This window comes from Pocillopora damicornis, chromosome 5 (assembly GCF_964200805.1).
Source record: "Pocillopora damicornis chromosome 5, jaPocDami1.2, whole genome shotgun sequence".
In the NCBI taxonomy this organism is placed as follows: Eukaryota; Metazoa; Cnidaria; class Anthozoa; order Scleractinia; family Pocilloporidae; genus Pocillopora; species Pocillopora damicornis.
This window is the reverse complement of record NC_142674.1, coordinates 13,456,733-13,462,646: the sequence shown is the minus strand read 5'-3', so window position 1 is coordinate 13,462,646 and position 5,914 is coordinate 13,456,733. Positions and strand designations below refer to the sequence as shown.

General features: G+C 39.0%; 1 long non-coding RNA gene across 1 annotated transcript; it reads left to right on the top strand.

Moving 5' to 3' along the window:
* Positions 1-1,969: 1,969 nt before the first annotated feature.
* LOC149045417 (uncharacterized) lies at positions 1,970-4,910 on the top strand. The gene is made up of 2 exons (XR_016187228.1): positions 1,970-2,822; positions 3,270-4,910. It is a non-coding gene; the product is annotated as an uncharacterized LOC149045417 (long non-coding RNA).
* The last annotated feature ends 1,004 nt before the right edge of the window (positions 4,911-5,914 follow it).

The following is a 5,914-nucleotide window of genomic DNA, read 5'->3' as shown; positions in this document are numbered from 1 at the left end:
TTTTCCCGAGATTTAGTATACGGAACCCGATGAACTAACCCTCTTTCTGCAAATTTGTTTCCGTCATTATTGATGTGACGCTCTTATGGACCACAACGGTTTTGAGCGACAAACTCGACATTTCCCTGCGACCATCAAAATCAACTGGACAAACCCAGCTTGATATATTGCGTGACGTAATTGTGCAAACTTTTCTCTTTGTCATACGACCTGTTTCGCAGTTTCTACGAGTTGGAACCAAAATTAGTTAATGTAACGAATTAGAATCGAAAGTTATTCAAATGGACTGAAGAATTTTACATTTTAATGAGAATTTTATCGTTTAAATGTTTACTTGATTCACGGAAAGCAAAGATTGGAGTGGCTTTGGGTATTTCAGCCCTGATTTGGAAAAAATAAAACAGTTAGTGGTATGTTCTAGACACCAGAACATCTGAAAGGACACTGCAAATGTAGAAATAGTATTTTTTAGCATCCAGAGCAAAAACAAGAATGTGAGGCAGTGAAAGGAGACTGAGTTTTCAACGCCATTTGTCGTAAAAGCTGCCACCAGCTTGTTATTGAACTCACTAAAATTTACCTGGAAGGCATTAACTTTTTCTTGTCGCGAAACTCGTGGATTTTAAAACTTTGAATCGACGTCCGATGAATCCTGAAACTGGAGTTTGAGTCCATTGGTAAACTATGCCGAAACAGGCCTTATGGCAAGAAGAAAAATTTGCACAATCACGTCACGCAATATATCAAGCTGAGTTTGTTCAGTTGAGTTTGATAGTCGCAGAGAAATTTCGAGTTTGTCGCTCAAAACCGTTGTGGTCCATAATAACATATCATTAGGTATGGAAACAAATCTGCGGAAAGGAGGGTTAGTTCATCGGGTTCCGTATGCTAAATCTCGGGAGAAACTGCAAGAATTATTTCAGAGTGTATACGCGTTGTTTTGTAAATATAAACATTGTAACATATTTTAACTTGTTTTTGTGTCCTTTTAAGCAACGCGATATGTCTGTTATGACCAGAGTGCCAAATTTTATTCTTTAATTTTGATCTTCTCCACACTGTGCATAATTCGTGACCTGATATTTCAACGGAAATTATCGAGAAGGCGCCTTCCGATCACCTTTGTCTACTTTGTAAGTCACGCAAGCGCACAAGCGTTACGACCGATCACGTTTACGCAACGTGTTAGGACAACTCGGCGTCTAATCTCCATTCAGTTGCTGTGAAAACCTAAAATCCTCAACGTAGAAGAAGATTTTAGATATATGAAAATTAAAAAAGTTTCAAAATTCAAAATTCAAAAAAAAATTCAAAAATTCAAAAAAGTGCAAATATATGAATTTTCAAATATCTAAAATCTTCATTCACTGGGGGCCTGAATTTTTTTTTTCAGGTCCTATTTACAACTACTCGTTTCAGTAGTGTTCTTAGTTGCGAGGATCTCTTAATTTCATCTCTCCACCGCGGTGCAAATATATGAATTTTCATATATCTAAAATCTTCATTCACTTGGATGTTTATTTGGACCCAATTCATTAACCAGCTCCCAGTTGGCTTGTCAGCTCAATTGGTAGAGCGCTGCACCGGTATCGCAGAGGTCATGGGCTCAAATCCCGTACGGGCCTGAATTTTTTTCAGGTCCTATTTACAACTACTCGTTTCAGTAGTGTTCTTAGCTGCGAGGATCTCTTAATTTCATTTCAGCTGAAGTTTCCATATTTTGTCTGTGAACTAACTGAATACACCTTGTAACTTGTAGCAAGATAGAATTCCGTGAGCTACATTGTTGCAGTCGCTGCGCGCTAGACAAAATCTTTGATATTGACACTTTCGATCGTTGTTCAAGGGGTGGTCTGGCCAAAAATCATTTTTGGCTTGTGGCGACGCAAAAAAAGAGAATTGGAGAACAACTAAACTATTTTTGAAACATGTGTCCTAAACCCTTTTCACGGGCAAAAAATAAAAGAAAACTTTTTTCCTACGGACCAAGTCGAGAGGACCGCTCATAGCGAGAGTGGCACTTAAATGTTCTGAGGTTCTCGACTGAGTGGTCATCTTTCCCAACTTAGTAGTCATACAAATGCGAACTCTGGTATTTTGACAAATTTTTGAGACCAAGAACCCGAAAAAAAAAGGGATAAGGAGGTTGCCCCTCGTTTGTGTGGAGCTTTTTCTCTAACTTCCACTCAAAAGATTCCACGACCTCTTCGATTTTTTACACATTTTTACACAACTTTAAAACTTTCAGCCCTTCTCTCTCCTCTTATCACTCAGCTGAATTCCCCGATCAGAAAGATATTTCCTCAGTTTGTCTACCTTAATCGCGGAGAAGTTCGAAGTTTCTCCGGACGGTATTGCTATGTTCACCAAGCCTCTTTGGGATGTGATAAATTCGGTACCAGTTACACGCACTTAACAATTCGGAAATGAGTTATTTAATAATTGCTGTATTACATGCATTTTTCGAATAATCTGCAAAAAAGAGGATATTTCTCTCTAAGTTTGCAGAACATTTGAGAACACTAAACGGACGAAGTTCTAGGAAACTAGGCAGTATGTAATATCCTGAGTGGAATATCCGTTGCAGAGATTGCATTTATTATGCCAAATAAGCACGCTATCGTATATTGATTGAGTAAGCTCTCGACCAATCAGACTTTTCATAGTAATTCTAATGTATAATTATTGACGTTACTCGCATATCTATACAGGAAAGTGTGAGAACTACGAGTTCACTTGTGGAAATGGAAAGTGTCTTAGCAAATGGTATCGTTGTTATTGGGGAAATGAATGTGGTGATAATTCAGATGAACAACAGTGCCGTAAGTGTGTTTTTACTAACACTTCTGTCTTATATTGCAATCACCTTTCCTCTGGGCTGATGGTTAAGAGTGCTTTTACTCAAGTCAGCCTGTACTTACCATGTCAAGATACAAACAGATACTCTCTTTCAATCTCTCCCTTTTTTCTTCCGATATCAACGAAATTATAATAGCAACTTTAATATGGACCAAATAGGAAAAATAATTTTTGTTCTTACTGTTGTTACTACTGACTACATAGTATGCCTTGCTCCGCTTTCCATTTGAGTTGTTCTTTATTTTGTTTGGTTTGGTTTTCCTTTCCCTTTTTTTCTTTTTTTTTAATTTTGTGTGTGTTTATTTTTAACTGCAATTGCAATGACCAAGTCCTGGTCACTCGATGTTGTATTAATTTGTGACTGTTTTCTTCTTTTCTTAATTTTCAAAACATCGGCACGGAAACATTAGCTCCCCGTAAGTATCTTTTGGATATTTCATTGACTTCCTCTCCTTAGAGACCGGTCATTTTACTTGCCATGTAGGGGAAGGGGAAGGGAGAGGGGGGTAGGGTGTGGATAATTTTGTTCGTGCCATTTCAAATTCAGTTTTAATTTACAATTTTCATTTTCCCTTTCCCATAGTGGTTTGTCCAAATACCAAAAATCTTTGCAGGTGTTGAGGGTCCCCAGTAGGTTTCCCGGGATCCGGGATTGGGCTTATTTGCAGGAGCGAGATGCGGGATTGTCACTATGAACGGCACATGAGAATCGGCAATTTTGAGGGGCGGGATTCGGGAAACAATAACTTAAACGCACCGAGAACCGGGCCATCCGTTGACGAGAATTTATAAAGAGATTGTTCTACGTCAAAGTCCTAAAAAGCCTGGCTTCCCACGCAGCCGTTTTTATGAGATCGTGTTTCACTTCTTTCCACAAACGCGTTTATAACCTGGTGAAGTGGAGAGTGCTCACTCAGTTGTGCATTTATTACAAAGATCCACTTTGATCGGTGTTAATTTACGCAAGAAACTTTGGAAATGAAGTCAAAGAAGCCTTAAAGAGGACAACCCAGTAGGTGGTGTGTTATTTTACTTGCCATGATCCTGTCCGCCACACCGGTATTCAAATGATATCACCTGTACCAATAGCACCATAGAATATGTAGAACATGAAGGACTGGGCGCACACATTTTGGTGTTGCGGTGCTTCAGATGGCAAAAGCTGGAACTCTCCCGTCGTACCTCGATTAAAGAGAAATTCAGCCAGGTCAATCGCTCAGCTTCGAACTGTCTGACCTCAAGGAGCAGCAAAGAAAAAAAAAAGACAGACGAAGAGGAAAATGAGATATTAGAGTAAGATTCCCTAGCAGTGATGAAGAATCGAATGAGTAATTTCTGAACGACGAGACCGCATGTGATGATGGTCACTCTATCTTTGGAACGAGAGACTCATTATCTCCGCGGAAGATTTTTCCCGCTTTGGAGGAAGTATTTGCTTCAACAGTACAATTGTGTTCAGTTGACTTTTCGTAATTTCCCTTGTTATGGAAGCAATGAGATTGCCGTCACCTTTTTTTGTTTTATGCACTTGTTGACATTGTTATTCGTTTCCTTGATACTGACCTGTCTTTACTAATATGTTTATCCGTGATCGAAATTAACTGACGGAAGGAAATCGTTACTGTGACTGATGTACGTTATTCGTGAAAAACTGTGAAAACTTCTAAAATGAACGGTATCGTTTGGGTGAAAAAAGATAAACTTACGACTTACAGTGAGCAAAGACTTCAACGGATCAATGCTAGTAGAGAAGATCATCACCCATCGAAAAGGCCCTTTCAAGTGGAGGAAATGGACTAAGAACAAAAATTTATGATCGGGATCGGGATTGGCCGGTATAAACCGTCGGGATTACGGGACCTAAGTCGGGATCGTGCGATTAAAGAACCCTATTGGGGACCCTAAGCGTTTGTTTATGATATATAAATCAGAGTCTGACATTAAGCATAACATCAAGTTCATTTTAAAACTCAACTTATTCAAGTGAGATTTTGGCTTTAATTACATGTTTTGCATCAATGCAATAAATACTTTGACTCTTTTAGAGAACCGTAATTTGCGTAGCCAGGTTCCCTAAAGAACGAAGAAGGGAAGGGGGGGGGAGGGAGGGGGAAGTGGAGATGAGATAAATGAAAAACTCAAATTTCAACGGTCCCTTCTTTCATCTCCGTTATTGACGACTGACCCTCCCTATGTTCTCCATGACAAAACCATGTGAAACCCCGCAGAGTTTTCCCCCCACCTCTCTTCACCCCAGATGAGTGATGTTGACTGGTCCCTTATGTGTGGCTACCGGTAAACTCACCCCCCCCCCCAAAAAAAAAACCCTTATGTGCTCGCTTAGTTAATCATTTATTCATTGTTTGTCCTTCATACTTTCCTGTAAGTTTTTCGGGACAAAGGTAATTGAACTTTTGTCCAAGCGTAGAAGCTACCTTCTTGGAGAATTTAGGCGTGTGGGATTCACATTTGTTTTACAATCTGTTTTTATCTGTCTTTATAAGCAGAGTCTTGACTACGAAATATTTATTAGAAATAACTGATTTCATTCTATTTTGATTTGGTTTTTTAACGCTTCCCCTATATCATACATTTAACGTTGAAATAAAGTTTCAAAAAGTGAGAGAAGTTAAACGTGTTTATATTTGCCTGTTTCGTATACATTGACCTTGTTTTTAACTACCTGGGCCGACGATCAGGACGATAATATCTTCCCAGGTTTACAGCAAGAAGAGAAGTTCTGGCAACAAAACTTACATAAATTCTCCCTTCTCTAAAGCAGAAGCCAAAACGTTTGAAACAACATGCTCCTCTGTTGCTAAGGCGTTGATATCGACTGTGTGCTAACCGGTGATTTTCCTTTTCTTTCCTCTTTCTACGTTTTTAATGAACTGCTCCTCGGAAACTACAGGAAGTAAGTGGTCCTACAATTTCATAATTTAGATGTTATCTCTTGCATGTCATAATTATAACAAAAAAGCTGTTAACCACATTCTAGCCGCAACCTTTCTTTGCCAACTAAACACTACTAGCGGCATAAGAGAAGATCGGGAAG